Source organism: Oreochromis aureus, linkage group 23 (genome assembly GCF_013358895.1).
Source record: "Oreochromis aureus strain Israel breed Guangdong linkage group 23, ZZ_aureus, whole genome shotgun sequence".
NCBI lineage: Eukaryota > Metazoa > Chordata > Actinopteri > Cichliformes > Cichlidae > Oreochromis > Oreochromis aureus.
The window spans coordinates 19,116,817-19,140,039 of NC_052963.1; the positions used below are offsets into that span (position 1 = coordinate 19,116,817).

Consider the following 23,223-nt stretch of genomic DNA (forward strand, 5'->3'; position numbering starts at 1 on the left):
AACAAAGCAAAATCTGAATTTATTTTGATGGTAGCATATGTAGCAAAACCAACATCAGCCAAAACATGAAAAACAACCTTGTACAACAAATTAAAAACAGTATCATGCAACAAATTGCTCGTGATGTTTAGTGGAGCACTTAAATGTGTATAAATCCTGTAATTGTCTCATCTTTCTGGCGTGGTTTTATTTGCCTGACAGTAGCCACAGACACTGGGAGAATTTCAGAAAGGATAACAAAGGAAATAAACATGGCTTAAATTCAAAGCCAGCATTTGCCCTTAATTATTAATGTATCTAAAAATGGCATTCAAAATAAATAAGCAAATAAAATGATTGAATGGTCACAGAATTCACTACACATCGTTCCCACAGCAGCTTGCATCTGCACCTAAGGTCCATGCATTAGAGTCAAAGGCCAGTCAAGTTTTAGTGTTGAGAAAACAGTGAATTTAACCTCTATAGTTCCTGCTGGGTTTGCATTAATGAGACATGCAAAAGTGTGTGCGTGTTCATATGTGGGTGGGATGTGGGGGTTACATGTCTCCAAATGACTTCTATGCAAAACAAAAACGTTAATACACGCAGCGAGCGTGACAGCGGGCAGCACACCTTCCCATAAATCACTGTGGTTTTAATCACACCTGTCTCGCCGTCGCTTTGCCGACATCCCCGGAGAAATAGTTTCGCCTGCCTGCCTCTCTCTCTCTTGGTTTCTCTGTTTCTCACTCGTGCTCAATTATCTAGCAGCTCTTTCTGTGTTTATTTATTTATCCAAAGTTCATGTACAGTATGCATGCACAAATTTTCTCCTGGGGGAAGTGGGAGCGGCTCAGCGGAGCGTGGCGGCTAACCACACCAGCAGCAGGCAAAGAGGTAGAGGAGGAGGTGAAGAAGAAGATTAAAGGTTTAGCTGATTTTTTTCTTCTTACGGGCAGACTTAAAGGTTGCTGGTTTGTTTCCCAGTACCCGCTGGGGAAATGACAGTCCTGTTAAAACAATCTCTGATTAGTTGCCTTTGAGCAAGGCACAACTTTGCATCTACTTTAGCTCCAAGCTGGGCGGTTCTCATTAAAGGCAAAGCTCATGCTGCGAGGTGGCTGCTTGCGCAGTTTGACATTAAAACAAAGGAGAAGCTGATCATTGCATTGTTATACATGAATGATTGTGGCACAGAAGGAATCACAGTTAGGAGATGATCCTGGCATCAAAATGTAGGTACAAAGGAGACCTTTCATAGGCTTTAACTTGCTTGGATCAGCCACCTATCCCACATAGTGATATGAGCCTTAAAAATATAACTAAAATGCACTTTAAGTTTTCCTTCAGTGAAATATTAAAAAACAGATCAAACATCCAAGGTACTGGTGCCTGCTTCTCTTCATCTACCTCATCGATAATAGATTGGTGCAGTTTTTTTTGTTAAAACTATGATATATCCTATGATACAAAGTTCAAAGACAGTTATAGAAAATGATTTTTGCTCATATTTGAAGCAAGTTTAAAAGTGAATTGTGTTTGGGGGATCAAAGATGCCATTTTGGCCCACTGCTGTGTACTGTAAAGGTTCATAACTCAGAAAGTGTTCATAGTAGGAGGGTCACATTTTTCAGTGTTTCACTAAATATACTAAAGTTATTGGACAAATAAAGAGCTCATTCTGATGAAGACAGGTGGGATCTTTTCTCAAATTTGTAAGGGACAATCTAACCAGCTAGGTTAAAAAAACAAAACGGGACACGAGGTGCAGTCTCTGGGGCTGTTTCCCAGTGCCATTAAAAGCTCATAAAAATGAATCTTTTTTTTTTTAAGCAGTAAGTATGAGGTGTGTCAGAAGGTTTGTGGAACCGTCTCAAACATCTTCTATTTCTTGAGTCCTGATAAAAATGTTCACCTGTCAGAAAAGTGAGAGCTGTTGTACGTTTTAATAGAGAATGATAGGAAGGATCTCTGGAATAGCTCTTTATGGCAGCGTGGCTCTGATGCACACATTGAAAGTTCGTCTACTTCTTGCACACGGGATCATTGTCGGTCCTCCAATCCAGTCTGTCGTTCAGGAGACCTTCCAAGTACCTGTAGCTGTCTGCTATTTCCAAAAAGATGTTGAATTTTAAAAAAACAAAGAAGCGTGTTTGATTTTTTTAATGGAATAATCAGATTTATTGCATTTTTCCATCTGGATTCCTCATCTACGCGGTAATTTCAGCATCTGTCCATCGACGGTTCGGTTTTTGCCCTCAAACCACGACCAGCTTTGACCCTGGACATAACATTTTAACCACGCGCTGTCCACGTCTCATCTTTTCCTTGTGTTTGCTTACAAATCAAGCACATCACACACATATTTTTCCCCGTGTATCTGTGACAAAAAAGTTCAGAAGAACGACTGTAAAGGCTTGCACGAGAATGGCGGCCGTGTGATCAGAATTTACATTAACAAACAGGCTTTGTGTTTACACGAAAACGCCAGGCGCTGACACATGAGCCGAATCCTCCACAAAACAATGGAGAGAGAGCATTCAGGAGGACGTGAAGAGGGGGGGAAGCGGTGGGCTTTGGTAAAGAAAAAGAGGGAGTAGCAAAGGAACTAAGTGTTTTTTTCCTTTCTTTTTTTTTTTTAAACAGACATTAAAAAACACAAGGGAGTTGACGGGTTTACACCGAGGGAGAGGCAGGTAAAGGCTGCCTGGAAACTAATTAGAGGCCATATCACAGCAGCAGCAGGGTCTGAGCCACTTTCACTCAGCGCCGAGGTAAACAAAGTGCTCGGCTGCTTGTTGCTGTGACAGGCCAGATAAAGTAGTATTTACCTTTCAGTTGTTGGTTTCTTTTACAGCCGGTGCTGCACGTATGTACAGTGTGTTTGCCGGCGTTTATTTTGCAACACAGTGTCAACAGAGTGAGAGAGAGAGAGAGAGAGAGAGAGAGGGGAAGAAACAGAGAGGAAAAGTGGAGGCGCAGTGCAATTATAGACTTAGCTGGAATGGAAATGAGGTAGACGGAGACCGAGCCGGCAAAGGAGTGTCAGCAGAGCAGGACATTACAGAGTAAAGCCTTATTTACGCAGGACTAATACTACCTGGGGATGTTCAGTGATTTGTAAAAAAAAAAAAAAAAAGTGCAGGAATCGCAGGGGAGCCCATCAAAATCTGCCTAATCGCTCAAGTAAAAATGTGCTGCTTTTTGTTTGTCCTGATATGAACCCCCCTATTTCCATTTATTCCTCTTGTGTAAATGATATCTGTTAGTTTATAAAACTGGTAGCAGTAAAATCCAGTAGACGAGACAGATTTTGCTTCGATAAACTTTCAGTAAACAAGCATCTGGCAAACTTATGTTGGGAGACTTACACCCGCCACATAATGCAATATGTAAGTTTTAAACTTGGATTTATACATAAAAACCTGATTGAATTTGTTACTAGTTGAATTTGCGGTTCAGTTTTTAGGGTTATTTTTCAGGGTTACCTTCCTACTAGTGACTGTGTATGAACGATGGGACAAAGCCATTGTGGCATCGACTCTTACAGCTTCAACGTTGTCCTGTTGGGTTTTTTTTTGGAGCCAGAAGTGACCATAACTCTCCGAAAATATAGCCTTCTTGAATAGACTGTGACTCGGTATTGATTAGTCATATTATGTGTCAGATAATTGCATTAAAATACTAACAATGACGTACGGATGTTGGTGCTATAATGATTGACACAGATTGGTTTGAGGTTTTTTTTTTTTTTTGTATTGTGTTTTCTTATTTGTGGGGATGCCACCTGGATGGGGGTGGGGGGTGGGGTTCACAACTTTTGTAAGAAATGCTGAACTGTTTTGTTGAAAACTATAAATAAAGTTGTAAAAAAAAAAAAAAAAAATACTAACAATGACCACAAACAAAGTAAACAGGTCCAGTCTTATACCTGGTTCTATTGACCTGCTGAGCTGTTGTCCAACACATGGATAAAATCCCAGTCAGCAACTATCTGTTGGTTGCATGGTGACTGCATTGAATTTTATTGCTCTTGGAAATCTGCAAGTTATTGCTGGGACCAAATAGTTGCCCAGAAGTTGAGCATCCCTCACCCTCAACATCTGGGAAATCACTTTTGACCACAAGTCAGTTGCATAGATCACCTGCGAGACAGCAATCTGTCTCCAAACAACTGCAGTCCGACTTGGAAAACCTAGCAAAAGTTTTCAAATAGGTGTCGTAGTGACTTTAGGAACAAACTGAAAGTCACTGAACAGCTGACATGTTCTCCAAGAGTAATGATGAAAAAGTCATTTTTAACATTTTTATTATTTGAAATTGTGACACATTCACCCTCCTTCCTCCTGAACAGGTGCCTACGGTTTGCAATCAATATCACCCCAGTCATGTTACTGGCAACAAAAACATCACAAAGTGATCCGAATATGCAAAGCCCTTAAACATCACCATTAGAAACCAGTTTTACAAGCATAAAAATCTGTTTCATCACCTTAAAATGATATATGCAGACTGGCAACATGCTGCATCAATCTGAATTAGCCTGCACCAGTCGTCTCTTTGTAGTATAGGAAGTCAACTCAACTAGTTGCCAACTGGTTGTATTCTGGTTTCATTAATATAAAAATCAATACTACTATTACGAATACTACTACTACGGCTTCTAATAACAAAAATATTCCATTATCCATTATCTCATCTTATCATATATTAAATATTCTGATATTTAGTTAAAAATGACTTATTTCTTAACAGGCTGATGGAGGGAGAATCTGATTTTTTTTTTTTTTTAATTGTAGTGAGTTTCTGATGTGGGCTGACAGGTCACACGGCCCTAGTTCTCCACTTATTTTATCCTTTACCTGTTAAAGGTGATCTCACTTACTGATGATCAGTTAATTACTTAGTTTTCATGCACTGCATTTGCATTTTGGAGTATTTCTTGCTAAATAACTAAGGATACAGTGCAACACATCATGTTTTGTAGCTCATCTGAGGTTTTATTTATCTTATTGTAAGGCATGCTAATGACCAGAAGATCCTTATTATCTCTGGGTATATTAAACTACAGAATTTAAGTAAGGTGACAATATATTGGGGTGATTCTTAAAAGAAATCCACACTATTTACATATATTTACCTACTATGTACTTTCATTTCTTCCTTCTAGTGATTTCCATGTATGATTGTCATGATTTTAATGATTTCTCTGTCAAATTGTTGCAGAATATACAAGTTTCACTTTAAAGAATCTTTGGGAATTTTTTTTTCTTCTTCTTGGTTATGTGTTTTTGTGACTACAGTGGTCCCTCGCTATAACGCGGTTCATGCGGTGTTGCTGTTTCGCAGATTTTTTTTGCGCGATTTCACATGCTTTTTTTTTGCTTTTTTTTTTTTTTTACAGCGCATTGTGTTCTGCATCCTGATTGGCTGTAGACCATTGTCAATCAATCTCCTCCGTGCCGTGTCTCCTGTACAGTACAGAATGCATTCAGCTTGTCAAATATACATTGGTCTCCAGAATCTGCTGATACTGAGTGGAATCCATGTGTCCCTCAACTTTGACAAGATTCCCAGTCCCTGCACTGGCCACACAGCCCCACAGCATGATGGAACCACCACCATATTTTACTGCAGGTAGCAGGTGTTTTTCTTGGAATGCTGTGTTCTTTTTCCTCCATCCATAACGCCCATTGTTATGCCCAAATAACTCAATTTTAGTTTCATCAGTCCACAGCACCTTATTCCAGAATGAAGCTGGCTTGTCCAAATGTGCTTTAGCAAACCTCAAGCGGCTCTGTTTGTGCTGTGGGCGGAGAAAAGGCTTCCTCTGCATCACTCTCGCATACAGCATCTCCTTGTGTAAAGTGCGCCTGATGGTTGAACGATGCACAGTGACTCCATCTGCTGCAAGATGATGTTGTAGGTCTTGGTGCTGGTCTGTGGGTTGACTCTGACTGTTCTCACCATTCGTCGCTTCTGTCTATCCGAGATTTTTCTTGGTCTGCCACTTCGAGCCTTAACTTGAACTGAGCCTGTGGTCTTCCATTTTCTCAATATGTTCCTAACTGTGGAAACAGACAGCTTAAATCTCTGAGACAGCTTTCTGTATCCTTCCCCTAAACCACGATGGTGAACAATCTTTGTCTTCAGGTCATTTGAGAGTTGTTTTGAGACCCCCGGGTTGCTACTCTTCAGAGAAAATTAAAAGAGGAGGGAAACTTCCAATTGACCCCCTTAAATACTCTTTCTCATTATTGGATTCACCTGTGTATGTAGGTCAGGGGTCACTGAGCTTACCAAGCCAATTTGAGTTCCAATAATTAGCTCTAAAGGTTTTGGAATCAATAAAATGACAACAGTGCCCAAATTTATGCACCTGCCTGATTTTGTTTAAACAATTATTGCACACTTTCTGTAAATCCAATAAACTTCATTTCACTTCTCAAATATCACTGTGTGTGTCTCCTATATGATATATTTAACTGACATTTTTATTGTAACAACCAACGATTTATACAGGAAAATAATGACTATTAACAAGGTTGCCCAAACTTTTTCCATCCCAATGTAAATTGCTCATCTCTGGGAACCCAAAATGTCTGCTGAGTCTGCTTACCTACCACCTTCCTCGATGCTAGAGTCAGACTACTTTACAGTTTCAATGTAAAAAACAGCAGGAGGAGATAGAACAACTCTGCGAGCAGCTCCTCAAAACTCAAAAACATCTAGAAGAGGATGTTGCAAAGCGAAAAGAACAAGAACAAAGAGCCCGCTGTGAGTTCGCCGAGCTCAAACTCTGCACCAGTGAGGCCCTTTGTGAGAAAAATGATTTGAAGGTATAAAACTTATAAGAAGAGCTGGAAAAAAACAAAGCTTCCTACCTGGAAATCATAGAGAAGCAAAACCAGGAGAACACAGCCATGAAAAACCAACTCAGGCAAACAGAAGAAGAAAAGATATTACTTCAGGAGTCTTAGCAGTCACTGCAAGAGACAAGGAAGAAACAAGAAAATGGGTCCAACGTTGCCAAACAAGAGAATTCTCCAGCCCAAAACAAGACAATACATCGGTCAAGTTTGGAAAAAGAGGCCAGCTCACAACGAGACACTGCAGTCGAATCAGGACAAGAAAGAGGAGGCCAGCGCTACCAAACAAGAAAATCGCCAATAAAATCACAGTACAAACACAAATAAATATGAACAGTTATTTCCAGTGCCTAAATGTCCATTTTAAGGAATATTTGGTTTAATATTTAGTCATATATACATTAGTCATTGACTAGTTGGCACTCACAGTGCCAAGGAAATGTTTATCCAAAGTTGCTTCAAGATTGGTCCACTTGTCTTGGAGCAGACAGGGATGCAAACATGCGTACATATGCTACGATCATCATAGCATGATGTTCATTGTTCACTAGCACCCCATAATTCAGCAGCCTTTATAACCACCTTTACAAGCAATAATGTGAAGTAATTATTATTCTGTATGACTCTCACAGTACTGTGAAGGACTTTTGGCCCACTCTTCTTCAAAGCATTTCTTTAGTTCATTGAGGTTTGGGGTCATTCGCTTATGCAAAGCACTCATAAGGTCCCACCACAGCATTTTAATCATGTTGAGGTCTGGACTTTTCCTGGACCACTGCAGGACCTTGATTCTTTTCATTTTTAGCCATTCTGTTTTAGATTTGCTGCTGTGCTTGGCATCATTGTCCTGTTACATGACAAAATTTCATCAAGCCTTAGCTGTCAGACAGATGGCCTTACATTGGACTATAAAATACAGAGGAGTTCATGGTCAACTCTATGATTGCAAGGTGCCCAGGTCCTGTTGCTGCAAAACAAGCCTAGATCATCACCCTCCACCACTGTGCTGCCAGCGTATGAGGTGTTTGTGCTAATATGCTGGCGTTCCATCAGGACAAGCAAGGCAAGCAATCCATCTCTGCTTGCCTTGCTTGCCCCATTGGTTCACCACTGGCTTGCTTAAAGTGTCTCTTGCACAAATCAGTGGTTTACATTTTCATTCCTGAATTTGTTTGTACTTTAGGAAGAGATGCATAACAACAAATGACACCCCGGCTGCCTTAGGAATTTAAACAAAAGTCTTTAAAATGAATACTTCCACTGCTACTGGTGCAACTTATAAAAAATCATTTTTATTATTGTCTTTTGGTTATTATTTACAGTTTTCCAAAACACCAGAAGCCACAAAATGCTCAGAATTACAATTCAAAAAGGCATGTAAAGAAAATGAAATATTAAATAGAATTTGTAGGTTTTGATCGTTTTTTATTTAAACATACCTCTTCTTATTTTAAATGTTCTTTTCTGTCCTTAAAAATGACTTTATCTTGTTGTTCTGAATGTCGTTACTTACAGTATCATTTCTTGACACTCTCCCATTTGTTTTTTTGTGCAGTGTGAGATTATTTTCACAGAAATATTAGTAAATGAAGCCCATTGTTCTGCAGTAATGTTTCGCCGACACAAACTTGCGCCCGTCCTCATTCCTTGGATGTGTTTCCTTTGATCTTTTCCAGTTTCTTAATGGCACCTGGAGGAGATGAGGGACGAGAGAAGCATCTGAATGAGCTCGGAGCAAGGGCGCAGGTTTGGCTCTCTTCCTTGCAGAGAAGGAAGAGGAGGAAGTGAGGATACACGTGAGTATAATAAAGAGCGCGCCTTGTTTTCACCCCCTCTCCTGTGTTTTTGCAGGTCCCCTGTCTGTCCTTCTGTGAGGATGTGTGTCTGGGCGCAGCCCTCCTTTTCCACTCCTGGTGCCAATCAACCTCCACACCTGATGCCCATCTGCTAATCAACCTCTGCAGTATATCTACCCTGGCTTCACGCCCACTCGTCACCAGTCTGTTGGTTCAACCTGTATAGTACAAAACGTGCTTCAGCCATTTCCTAGAATAGTAAATTCTGACTTTTCTCTCAGATCCTTTCAGCCATCACCTGCACTCTGTCATCTGTTCCATGACTGAAAACCTGAAAATATGCCATATCTTATTTGAACAACTAATAGGTGGGGCTTATGTGCTTGAGATGACCGTATTAAGACTACCCACTCGTCCTGACATCATTTAGAGTCAGGAGTAAAAAAAAATATTAACAAAATGACTGAAATGTTAAGTATTTTTGAATTTAAAGGTTTGCAGATACTCTTAAAGGAGACCTGTTATACTCAAGTTTTTATCCTTGGACCCTTCTAGAGTAGCTTAGCATGATTCACAGTTCAAAATAATCCCCTTCCCCTTTAAGTCAGTTTTCTTCAGCGACAGGTGGGTTGCACTTCTGTGCCCGAAATGACCATATTAGGGATATCCTCTGTCTCTGGCATCATAAAGAACCAAGAGTAGAAAAACCGTCTGGATCCTGAGGAATTACTTGTATAGTGGCTGACTCCATTATTTGTGATTATAAACAATATGCACATAACAGAAAATTAGGAAGAGGAGAATACGTTCAGGTTAATGTAGGATAAGGTAAGAGCACCTGCACATCTCACCTGCCTGACTCTATTTCTGGCATTTGTTTTTGCTCAGATTTCATGACTTTAAACATTCAAGATTTTCCTTGCAGAAAAGTCAGACTCTATACATTTTACCTGTCAGCTTTATCAATGTGTTAATTACCACCTTATTGCCCTTCCCCTTTCTGGTCTAGAAAGGGCTCTCAAGCCTCTTTGTGGAGCTTCTCTGTGACATCTGTCTCCCATGTTTTGAATTTGAGAGAATAGCACTGTCAAGCGTTCACATAAACCACGTCAGGGCCGCCCGTGGTACCTATCTCCTCCACAAAACAAAGGCTCTCCTGCAATTAGGGAGGCCTTTTCTCACCGCCGACAGCTCCCCTCGTTTATTTTTCCTTTCCCTCCCCCTATTTTTTTTCTTTCCTTTTTTTGCTTTATTCCGACAATTTCCAGCAACTCTAGCAGACACCTTAAGTGGCGCTAAGTGATCAAAGAGGGGAGTGCATATTGGATAACGCAATTAGGCTACCACTGAGAGAGGAGAGTAACAAAGAGAGACAAGAGAGGGACTCTGAACAGATAATGGCTTGTAAACAGAGGACATTACTTTACACAGAGATTATTCAGATCCAGACCTGACACCGGATGCACCAGGGTCTATTAGCAGAGTCATACCCAGTGGGAGAAATAAGACTGGATCACTTTAGTTAGGAAATGGGAGAAAATGGCAGTGTGTGGATTTGTTCTCAGGCTGAAAAGATGATTCTCGGGCTCCTCTAATTGCCAATATTCAAAACAAAACAGCAGCAGTTGAAAGGAGGAAGGGATGTGAGAATATCTCGTCAAAGAGAAATTCTCTTTCCTTTCCCTCCCCGCTTGTCATTGGTGTGCTTAACAAGACGACATAAGTGGCTCCTCTCATCATAATGGAGATCCGAGAATATAAAGGGTGTGTGTGTGTGGTCGCGGCAGCGAGGGCCAAGTGTTGTGGCTAAGAAAGGAAGTCGCGGTTTCCTCCACCACTCCCCCCCCACCCAGCGCTAAATGACTCAGGTCAAACGGTCAAAACATAATTATCACAGAGGACGGCGGCGATCGCCAGTCAGACTGCTTACCTGACATTAACCCCAGTCTGAACTAACAGGAGGCCCGAGTCGCCCCGGGGAGCCAGATGCTAATTTGAAGCAGAGTTTGCAGTTGGAGGAGCTCGGGTGGGGTAATTGTGGAGATCTAATAGGGATCAGTGCTCTGGGAGCCCTCTATACATCTGCCGTCTGGCTAAGACCAACCACACCTGAGACTCACAGGCTTGGCTGCGGTCGCGCTCCCCTGTAGGCTTTGATGCTCAACGGGTGCAGCATGGCGCCACTGCTGGCACACGTGAAGCAAATGTGTGTGTGTGTTTATGTTTGTGTGTGTGTTTTGTGGTTTGAATTCCAAGTGTAGCTAAGTGGGAAGGCTGTTTTGCTAGAAGTCTGATCACAATGAAACTGAAAGTCGTATTAGTGAGAGAGTTCCCACATCAGGCTTTTCCGAGTATATCCTCTTCAAGCTTGATTCTCATTACCAGACGATTTCAGGAAAAAGATCAATGTTAATGTTTCAATGTTAATTTAAGTGACATCATTAAGCAAAGAAAACATGGTGACCTTTGTTTCGATACCTTCTTCTATGCTGCATAATTAATAAGGATAATGTGAATGAAATTAAATGAGGTGGCTTCATGGAAAACAGTGTAATTTGGTCAGATGAAGATGTTTAGCAACTTTGGTGATATTTTGACTTTTAACTTTTAAGTTAACGCCAGTACAGTGCAAAACTCTTTAGCCACCTCTAATTTCTTCTTTTTTGCTTCCAAAGACACAGACGTTCTTATAATATATTTACATCAATAATTCTCCAGGCTTTGTGAAGGTCTTTCAGGTTTTTCTTTTTCTTTGGACACTGGCTGCTTTTTCACTCATTTTCAGTCCAGTCCACTGACCTATGAATAAACCAAGCATAACAAAGGCACCTAACTCAAGGGATGAACCACTCGTGGTTACACAAAACTGACAACTTGGCAAGGAACTAATTTTAAATTATCACTTTGTTACTAGCAGCCTCTCACAAAAGCACATCATTGATTCACATTTTTTTGCCTATATCTATAAAGAAAATGCCAAAGACAGACAAAATATAGAATTTTTGTACCAACAAGGTGATTCCCAAAGCGCCATTAGCTAAAAATTGGCATATTTAAGCATGGTGTGCAGTGTGACCTTAAGAAATTTGAGGACACTGGACGAGTGGAGAACAAAAACAACAATTGTCAGATCTAAAAAAAAAAAAAAATTATCTGAAAGTCATGTCCTTGTTAAAGGCCTGACAAAGGACTTGAGAGATGCATCTGTATCTTTAGCTGATCCACATGAATTATAAGTACAATGACTCAGAGGTTCTTTGATCATACAGAGACTCTCTAATAGTCTGAAAAGATGACACTTTCAAAAGAAAAAGTTTTGTCCAGTTTTGACTTCCTCTACTCACCACAGCAGTGCTGAAGCAGATATTTTTGCTGGTACCCAGTGTAAACTGTGGCAATGCTATAGGACATCACAGTTGGCAGCACTGCATAAGATTCTAGGTATTTCCAACTCCTGGAAGTAACATCGGGCTTTTCTTTGTGGAAAAAATTAACAAAATTAGCAAGTACTAATACTGGGCTTTGTAATAGGAAAATACAATTTTAAAACTCAATGTTCATCAACAGTGCATGCTTAAACATCAAAGAAGTTCCTATGTATGTGTGTGTGTGTGTGTATATATATGTATATATATATATATATGATCATCATACAAGTCTTTCTCAGGTTTCATGGAAACAGCTCATCTCTAATGGCGGGCCTCCATCTGGAGTGAGGCTGGAATATTACTCCAGACTTTCTTCTTCACTAAAGATCTTCAAAAGTGTGTCAACACATAAAGCCCACAATATTTGTCAAATTTCAACCAGAATTCCAACACACAGTAGCACCATGCACAAATAAAATTAATACATCTCAAACTTAGAGCTTAAACCTTGAATGATTCACAGGTTAGTGCTAAGTCCTCATTTAAACCAGGGTATTTAGTGGCTGTTCCTTCCAAAGTCAAGAACCTCTCTTACTGCAAATCAGAAAGCATACGCAATTTAAATTCAACCAGTTCTTTCCCCCGGGTCATCTGCGCTACTAGATTAGTCCCTAAAAGTCCAGATTTGACACATCTGCATCTTTAGTTTCACTACGGACCTTAAAATTGAAAGTAAACATAAATTTTGATTTTAAAATGATCACAAAATGCTAAAAATCACGGTTATAGCTGTAAATCTGTCTAACTTGTTGTCAAGGCTCTGCCTTCTCCAAGCCTGATGGACCGATATCTTGTCAGGAACGTGAACGTCTTTTTCTTTTTTCTGTTTTTGTTTTTTTACAGTCATGAGATTGAGCATCATCATGATTGTTACTCATCACCCACTCTGCCAGATTTGGCTCCTTGTGCCCCTCATCCCCAAAGTTAATTCCAAATTGATAGACTCTGTTTTGGCATGAGCATTGGAAGAGCTCCATCTACGCATAACGAAACAACCTTACAGGGAATCAGATTTCATGTTTGTAACCAAGATCAAAATAAACCTTGTCTTAGTCTAAAAGACCAGAAACTTAACATTTATTGTAGCTAGACACAGGTGAACAAAATCAACATCAGACTATTAGTTTTCTTGGTGAAAATATACTGCCAATTTAACTTATATTCTTGAGTTTAATGGATTTATTTGTGTCTTTGGTGTTCGAGGTTATTAAAAAGTGCTCAAATAATCCTTTTCCTGTAGCCTCACTGTAAAGATTTTGACTCCAGAGGCTCACAGTCCTGCAAATAGTCGTGCACATTGTCATTCCCACCCAATATAGACAAGAGTAGATTACATAAATTGATGTGAGGGGCAGCAGAAGGCCTCGACCCTCTTGTAACACAGATCACCTCTGCACTTGACTCTAGCTTGCTCATTGTGTCAGTGCACTGAGAAGAAAGGTCCGGGCAGGCAGCCTCCTGGTCATCTTTAATTCATGCGATTAAATATGCAGGAGGAGCCCTCCTTGTACCAGCTGTTAGACACCGTTAGTAAGCCATAATTCAAGAGTTCAAATCCGAGCAAATTGAGGGCGAGGTCGGAGAGAGCGCCGGCCAGAGAGGCATTATCCTCCAGTTGAGAGGCGAGAGGCAGGTTCAGTCAGGTGCAGCGCGAAGCCGAGGCTTGTTAATCCTCACGGCTGGAGGAAGATAAAGCAATGCGCTGCCCTTATAAATGCAGGCAGCAGCTCAGAGGTGGACATACTGGCACACAGAGACACAGACTAGTGCTTTACTTAAAACTCAATTTCGTGCAGTGATACAGACACACTTGCAACTTTGACCTCTACTGTCATCCCTGTAGTTTTTGGTTAATGAGCAAAACCTTTATCTCTTAAGCCTAAACTTCCCAGACATCATGAAAAGGGTAACTGAACTTCATACACATCACAGTCCACTTGACTGAAAATTTATTGAGGCTTGAAAGACTTCATTACCATTTACTGAACAGAAGTCCGACTCTATACTTGAACCAATAAACAGAACCTGAATTTCCTTCCAATTGGATAAAAACTATGCAATTTCCTGCTTCATCTTCTTTCACCTACTGCCTTTAGTCACCACAGTGGGTCATCTGCATCTATCCCACCCTATCCCTAACATCCTTCTCTGTCACACCAACCCTCTGTATGTCCTCCTTCACTACACCCATGAACCATAAAACAAAATTGTTGCAACCTTGTTTAATGGACTTTGAAGACAGGGACCAAGTCTGCAACCACTCCCAATCAGATGGCACCTTCAAAGAGACTCTGGTGTAGCAAGACGGTAATAAAATGGCAATAAGACAGACTCAGTCTGGTATCAGTTTGGGATTGATTGGGTTCAAGTTGGCAATTACATGCGATCTGTTTGTGATAGACAGACAGTATTCTCTCCTGTGTCAAAGTAACTACTGTTTAAGATTTAGCAACTCCAAGACTATTAGCACGCCAGTGCACAAGCACAATCAACAACATCGGGGTGAGGATGCATTTAAGTTACTAACTTCGACGCGTCCAATTCACCAATGCCATCTATGCTATAAGAAATCATGTCTGTATATTTCAGTGATTTGGCCCTATAATTGATGAAAAGCCTAACCCCGAAAAAGAAGGACTTTCTGGGGGAGAAAAATATGTTTTAAAGTGCTATTTTAGCATCCCTTGAGTGCTAAACCTCGAGGAAACAACTTCTACAAAATCAAGATGTATGCAGGGTTAATATTTGGGATCCTTGGATGACATGATATGGTAGTATTTCATATATCTTATATCATCCTACCTTCTTGTTGACAACCTGGCTCGTGCCTTTATCTTTGCTGCAACATTTTATCACTTTATTATTTTAACAGTTTATCTAAGAAAGCAAATTCCATGCTGTGATGTCGCTTTCAGTATCTGTAAGTAAACAATTCAAATTTCTTGAATTTTTCAAATGCATTAAACTTCTACTTAAGTTTCTAAGTCTCTCTTCCAAAGGAGTTTTTCAATCTGAATGATACTTCTACCTGGACAAATAAAGGATATATACGCTTACACTAAGTGTGCATATGTGCCTTTCTTCATGTGTATCTTCCCTGATTCCTAGCTGTGCAAAATCACCCCATTGAGACAGTGCACCTACACAAATAAAGCACGTGTGTGGCGTTATATAATATGTGGATCAGCGTGTGTTCGAGCGCACACACGCGTGTCCGCAGAGGAAATCACCATTTCAATAAAGCTCTGATTAAACTTCCCATTTACCGTTGTAAAAGTACACAGGAACCTTCTCTTGGCAGGTTGCCTCCTGCAGCAGGCTGGTGCCAAGCTCTTTGAAACCCAATCAGTTTTTGGTTCTCAGATCACTATCCGCTTCTTAGTCTCTCCTCGCCTCTCTCCTCCTGGATCAGCAGCTCGTGTTGCAGGCTTGAAAGAGAAAAAAAAAGGGAAGAAAGAAAGAGGCCGGTGGTTGGTCATCCATCAACACAGCCAGCTGGCGTTGGATCAACACCCACCAAGTCCAGCAGGCACCTGTTGGCAGTCTGCAAGGTGCAGCACACTGCAAAAAATAGACAACATCACAAGGCGTAGTTTCAAATGGAAGCTCGCAGGCATGTTTTCCTGAGAACAAATGAAAAGTGTGCCAAGTGCAGGAGATAATTACATTTCCTTGCAACACAATTTAATTTGTTTCAAGGATTTTGCATGATAATAACTTCACCGTTTTGTACTAATTGCATATGTGCTGACAGACATACTAAACACTAATTATGGAGTGCCGCTGCCTATTTCAAATGTACCTAAGATAATACCTTTCATTTTCTTGTTTTCTCCTGTTCTTCATATTTCGAGCAAAGTTTGTGTCTTTAAAGTTGGAAAGGTCTGAAGCAGAGTAAGAACGTTTTATTCCTTTAACATCCACCAGGTCACTGACACTCCCCTTAGGGTTAGCTTGCATTTTAACCACAAGTTAAACAAGCATAGTTTCATAAAGTAGAAGATGTTACCTTTAAGTTATGATAATGATCATTTTTGGTTTCTATTTTGGACAAAGACAAATTGGTCCTGGATGAGGTGCAAGACTGAGCATGACTCAAAGACTCGCATGTAGAAGAGACCAATGGACCTCAATGGGATAAGGGTTCCTGAGGCTTCACCTTTAAGCTGGGGCCTGACTGGGCTCAGCCTGAAGGAGTAACCCTAACCCACCCACAGAGTGGACTAGAGGGGTCCTGGACAATGTGAATCCAGCAGCACTAATAGACAATGTTTTTGAAACTGGTTCTCAGATGGTTCTCCGACTAGAACGCCACCTGTTTGCCTTCTAAGTGAGGTGTTTTGAGCATATCCAGCTAGTAGGAGACATACTGGTAGGACAGACACAGGATACTCTGAGGTATTACCAACCAAACTGAAACATAATCTCTCCAGTGTCCCCTCAGAAGAGCTGGAGATGGTGGATGTGGAGAGGAAGGTTTAGCCATCTCTGCTTAGAATGTTGACCCCTCAATCTGGATCTTGATAAGATGCAAAAGATGGACTGATGGATGGATAGTGAACTACAAATAAATATTTGTGCTGCAGTTAGAAGATTTCCATTTTCATATGCCACACAGATAAAAATTTAATATAAAGGGTCAGTTTCAACCTTTACTGTAACCCTAAACAAGTCACATGTTGACCTGGTGGATACAGAGAGGTGAAAACCTTAACATGAGAACTGCTTGCAACATGGCAAAAAGCACATTAGCTGTGCAGGCTGTAGAGAGACTGAGAAAAAGAGATGCAGGGAGTGAGAGTTTGACCGCAGTGACCAGTGGAATTAGAGGCAGAGCTTATCCCTACTCCGGTATCAACACATATAAGCCCAATGTTCCAACTCCAGAAACCTGCCGTCCAATCCATCAAAACACGACTCCCATCGACATAAAAACCTCCCTCTCTGCCTGTATTTGTCTTCCTAATTAATTACTTCACATGCCACAGTATGTTTCTCAAATGATAGATGATGGAAAATTATAGCTGGTGTGTCCCAAGCACAGCCGGCGGTAGATTTGTGCAGTCAGCTTCCAGCTTGCATTACCTGAGTAGATCTGGCGGCGTGCCCGAGCACTCAGACAGGACAGGACGGATTTGATGTTTGGTGTGTAAGAGGCTTTTTTTCCCTTTTTTTTGGGGTGGGGGAAATGTTTCTAATGCCGGATTTAGTAGGTAAGCACAATCTGCCGTGTTCACCTATGTGATATTATCCAGCAAGGACGGAGGAAAGTCAGTCTGTTCAGTCTTTGTGGACCTAAAGGCTTTAAATGTTTGGCATTCTGCTGCTGCATCTGGAGAAAAGCAACTACATAACATTTTTATTTGGTTTTTGGTTCTTATTTTCTTCAAGTAACGTGATTTCTTTTTCTTTTTTTATGTGGAGAATAGAAGAGCCATGTCATTTCTACTTTACAAAACTCTGCTTTTAAAAAAGCAAATACACGACTTTGTTTAACACATTTAAGCTCTGTAAAAGCCCCCAAAGACCTCCAACTAAACAATAATCATTATAATTTGTTAAGTAATCCTGAAGCAACATGTAGGACAGCCGTATCCAAACAATCCTATAATTGCATTAAAGTCAGATTAACATTCCTTACATTAAACATTTTATGTGGCCATTTCGGTGATTAACAACCTTCCAAAATGTACGTATGTGTATGTGTGTGCTTCATCATTGCAGAGATAATATCAATATAAATGCATAATCGTACACCCTGTACATTCAGGTCTGTAACATTTTGGACCAGTGACACATTTTTTGTAACCATGTCCTGCTCTTGTTGAAAATGTTGTACTGTGTATGAAAATAACTGCGATTCCTATACAGGTAATGCAGTACTTCTGAAAGCTGAAAGTCTGTATCATATTTTAATTTAATCATATTTTAATTTAAAATCCACTATGGAGGTATACAGAGGCAAAACTACAAAAAATGTCTGTGTTTGTCTAAAAAAGTATTGCCATAAATGTAGATTAATGAATAGTCCCGTAATTGTTTCCTAATATTCCATCCATTTACAATATTTGCACATTGATATAGCTTTCTTCTGTGATATACAGCAGTGGTCCCCAACCCCCGGGCCTCGGACCGGTACCGGTCCGTGAGTCGTTTGGTACCGGGCCGCGAGAGTTGAGGCTCAGGTGTGAAATGTATGGTTTTCAGGGTTTTTATCGGTTTTCAGCGTTATTTTGTTATCGTTTTTATCGTTAACTCAGTTTTCCTGGGTCTTTTCACGTGTGTTATGAATAAATCTTCTTTTTTTCGGTACCGGTACTAGTTTTATTTTGTTGTATTTATCCGCGACACCTTAAAGGCCGGTCCGTGAAAATATTGTAATAAACCGGTCCGTGGCGCAAAAAAGGTTGGGGACCGCTGATATACAGTATAGCCTTCCCCACAGACAATGACAAGATTTAACTTTCAGATATTATTTTCCAAATGTCCTAATTTTCTTTTTAATGACTTTTTTATGTTCATAAGGTGCATCCATACTCATCAACCTGGACATCTGTAAAAATTGATTTTCACTGCATGTAACCAACGGTTTCTTTTATTTATGCAATCAGTTGGGTGTATCGCATATGGTGCACTGTTTTATCTTCATGTGCTTCCTTAAATGATGACTTGTGTTAAATGTATCAATGTAAAATCTTTTTTTCCCCAAGAAGACAAAGATTGTTTTATTTTGTATAATATGTATAATTTGGTTATATAATACAATAATAACCTATAATCTCATAGGTGGTGCTTAAAAACTTTAGAGCCAGCAGAAGAAAGAGTCCCAGTGTATTTCTAAAATTCACTTCAAGTCACTGTTTCTGTTTTTGTTTTCACTCTACTTGTTTATTTCTTTAAAAACTCAGACTGTTAGATCTTACAGCACGAAAAATACTTAAAATTTCTACATGAGTAAGTTCAAAATCCTCATTTATCTTACACTGGACCACAGTGCTCCAAGCTCCTTACACTGCTTTAGCTCCTCCCGCTTTAAACTAGCTTTCTTCTGATTGGCTGCCCCTGGTAAACAGGTTTGAACAGCGAGTGTGCACAGCCTCTGTGTTGGAGAGGACCATATTAGGGATGGTCACTCTCTGTGACATATCCAAAACAAGAAAAAAACAAGCTGTGTAAAAACATCACAGCATGGAATTTGCTTTCTTCACATAAACTGACCTCATTAATGAAACTTGGGCCAAGTTTAATATGAACATTAGTCTAAGGAGCTTGGAAAGAAAAGCGTCTGGACTTCTTTAAGTTGCTTGAAGACGTTTCACGTTTCACGACGTTTCACGTTTCACGACGTTTCACGACGTTTCACGACGTTTCACGTCTGCTTGAAGACGTTTCACCTCTCATTCATCCTTCTCATCGTCTCATCCTTCTTCAGTTCAGCTAGCACCTGAACAAGCTTCTCGGATGAGAGGTGAAACGTCTTCAAGCAACTTAAAGAAGTCCAGACGCTTTTCTTTCCAAGCTCCTTAGACTACGATGACCGGGATGACTGAGAACCTTCACAGACATATTTAATATGAAAATCTACCATTTTAACAGAAAAAAACATATGGATCCTCCTGAAATGACTATTTCAGCCCTAAGCGTTTTTGCAGCAAATGGCATATTCTATATTCTCTGAAACAGGTGCTACTGGTCCTTTTCCCCACTTTTGCCAAGTGCTTTCTCGTAGGAGCCTGTCAGACTGTTGGGTTTCTACTCGTTATGCTGTAGGATTTTTACCTTGAAAATGAAAAAAAAAAAAAAAAAATGAAACCAAGTTGTTTATTTGTTAAGCAAAATTTAGTGTTTCTGTGTCTGAAAAGTGAACTACTTCTTCTCCTGTATCTGTGATACATGCTGTCCACTTTACAGCAAAGATTTCAAGACTTACTTTTTTACAAGAGTAGTTCTCAGCGCAGGAGCATTACAGGAGTAATAAACAAACAAATCGACAGGAGCCCTCCCATCGCTCCCTTTTTGGAAAAAATATTTTTGATCAGTCGTACTGCCTAAGGCCAGGTCTTTAATACAAATTCCAGGCCTTTGATTCACTGTGCTGTCCGGTTTTAATAATGCAGGCATGTTCGCGGGTGGTTTGTGCCGTCTCCCCTGCCCCTCCTCCTGAAGAAGGCCGCTTCCTCACGGCAATGTCAAAAAAAAAAAAAAAAAAATGACCAGGGCTGAACAGGAAACGCTCACCGTGAGAGAAAGTTAGGATGGGAAGACTGGGAGCAGTGGGGGTGTGTGAGAGAGAGAGAGAGAGAGAGAGGAAATGAAAAGTGGGGGGGAGAAAAGTTTCTTTTTTTTGTACTGGGAGCACAAAAGAGCATATTAAACAGTAAAGTTTATCAGTCTAAATTAAGTCTTGAATTCACAGCTTCTTTAATCTTCACATCTGAAACCATTTCCTCTCTCCCCTCCACTCCCGCCCTCACATTTCCCCCTGTTAAAACAGTGGAATGAAATGCAGCCCGTGCCGTTGACTCTCCCCATGTCGAAAACACCGAGACACATCATAAAAAATTAATTACTCCTCCAAACCCCCCACCCCCACCCTGTGCTCATTTCCATAAGATTCCTTTAAAAAAAATGTAAAATTCATTTAAAGTAAGTGGTGACGTTGTCTTTGAAGATCAAGACAACTAACACGGATCAAAGCGGAGGTTCTGTACGGATGAGGGCCTGATTAGCATAATGAAATTAACTTGGAGACAAGAATCTCTAATAGGTGCAACAAAAAAAACGCATTAACAATATTTAAGGAAAGTGCTGTTTGTGCTTGTAATACAACAATTATGGAACTTGTGTTCAATTAACACTTTGTTGATTAACTTCTTTCTTCATACGCGGCGTATACCGAGGCCTCTTTTCATTTTAAAAGCGTCACTTTTGCTCTTTTCTCCCCTCCTTTTTCGCCTTTCGCTTCCCAACTTGACACACATGATGATTCTTTGCTGTATTGTTTTCCTTAAATCGGGCCATGAAATCAGTCTGAATTTGCATATTCACAGTGATAATTGCAAAGCTGGCAGATAGTTGTGCTATAATTGCAAACTAATGACTGCAAAATTATTTGTGAACTCGCTGGATATTGAGGTTTTTCTTTTTTTTTTTGTCTCGCTCTCTCTCTTTCCCGACAGCACCCAATTTGAGTGACAGCTCCAGCAGGTTAAAAAAAAAGCCTTCATCTGGAAATTTTCCTTTGAAATTAACCAGAGTCACGGTATCTTTGCCGTCACAGCGTGTGATCTGTGTACTACAACATCCTGCACAAGCTCTCAGCTTGTAGTTTCTGTCTGAGGGGCTTTAATGCATCCTCCTTTTCCTGAAAGAGAAACACACGCAGGCATGCGGTTATTAAATGCAGCTGCGAAAATACCTGTGAATACCAACATCCCAGCTTTGATAACAGGAAGGTGAGACTTAACCAATTAAGAAGGATTTACCTAAACACCTTCAGCTAAACTCGCACTGCAACTCCAAAGGAACAAATACACAAAAGACCGAAGATCAATCCAAATGAAACTTACTTTTCTGTCTTTCTGATGATTGCATCCGGTCGTTTCAAAAGTTTTCCACAGGCTCATCCACCCACAGATTCGAATGACACGAAGGGTTTGAAGCCCTCACCGTTATCTCTTCAAGTCTGCAAAGTAGCGGGGGCACAACAGGATGAGCCGTGACTAAGAGAAATAGGCTGTATTACAATAACTTTAATATTAACTTTATTTATAGAACACTTTCTGAACATAGAGTTTACACGTTAAACATCCAGTACACCGTCAAACTCTTGAGCCACCCCTCAATCCTTTATAAGTTGCTTGGCAAATGGGAAATAGGTGCAACGATTCATGGAAACGTGCAAACATACATGGAAATATAGGATATGAGTTTCAAAGTCATTTGGGCTCTGAGGAGGCCAATCCATGGCTGATAGTGTTCCACTGTGTGCTTGTTTTTTCTAGCCAGGTATCATTTTACTGCATTGGCAGCGTGTTTGGGATCATTGTCTTCATGGAAAATGAAGCCGTTGCCAATCAGATGTTTTCCAGATGGTATTACATGTTGGGTCAAAATCTGATGGTGCTTTTCTCTGTTCATTTCAGTTTTGAAAAAAATCTTCAACACTACTGGCTAAAATGCAGCTCAAGCCATGACAGAGTCTCCACTGTGGTTTACAGATGGCTCCTGACCTCCTCTGTACAAATTGATGACGGTTTTAAGGATATGACGTGTTTAGTCCTCCACTTGTTTAGTTTCCTCAAATGTTTAAGAACACACTGCACATCATTCTAAGATATGCCAGGTTTCAGCTAATAGCTCTTTGATGAAATAGTAGTTTTGTGCCAACAATGTGATTCCCACTCTCACAAATCTACTATTTTTCATAGATTCAGCTGAAGAAATGGGAGCAAATGATATGTCTTTTTGTGACAGGTGACAGTAACAAAGTCATTAAAGATACAATTTAAAATTGTTCTTTAATAAGTTGCCCGTTTTATGTAGACACAACCAGTGTTGGTCAAGTTACTTGAAAAAAGTAATCAGTAACTAATTACTGATTACTTCCCCCCAAAAGTAATCCCGTTACTTTACCGATTACTTATTTTCAAAAGTAATTAATTACTTAGTTACTTAGTTACTTTTTAAAAACACAATTTACAACCTGAATAGGTGATAAAGCGATAGATCTTTCAGTCCAATTCTACTTTTTCTGCATAATCCATCATACAAAATGTAATCAAATGGAAAAGTCTCTTCTTAAAACTTGTTTTATTAGTTTTAATCTTTTAACTTTATGCATAAAGCAAAAATTAAATTATATGCAACATTCTCTGACTGGAAGAAATTTGTTTAACATTTAAACCCGTTTTCTGCACATTCCAACACATAAAATAAAATATTTTTTTTGTGTTTACACTCACTCTTTCAAACAGATGCAAGTAAAACACAGCAGAAAATAAATAAAGTCAAAGACTAGTTGCTCTATTTTCACCTGTAAAGCAGGACTGGGGTAGGCGGAGCTTTGCCCTGGTGCAGGTGTGCCGCAGTGGTCAGTCGAAGACTCCGCGAGTTTCTCCGTGAATTTCCCATTACAGTCGTAGCGCACTC

General features: G+C 40.1%; 1 long non-coding RNA gene across 1 annotated transcript; it reads right to left on the reverse strand.

Annotated features, from left to right (window-relative positions):
• Positions 1–8,293: 8,293 nt before the first annotated feature.
• On the reverse strand, positions 8,294–17,236 carry LOC120436070. The gene is made up of 3 exons (XR_005610099.1): positions 17,158–17,236; positions 15,339–15,500; positions 8,294–8,538 (listed from the first exon to the last, which is right to left on the reverse strand). It is a non-coding gene; the product is annotated as an uncharacterized LOC120436070 (long non-coding RNA).
• Between the last annotated feature and the right edge of the window lie 5,987 nt (positions 17,237–23,223).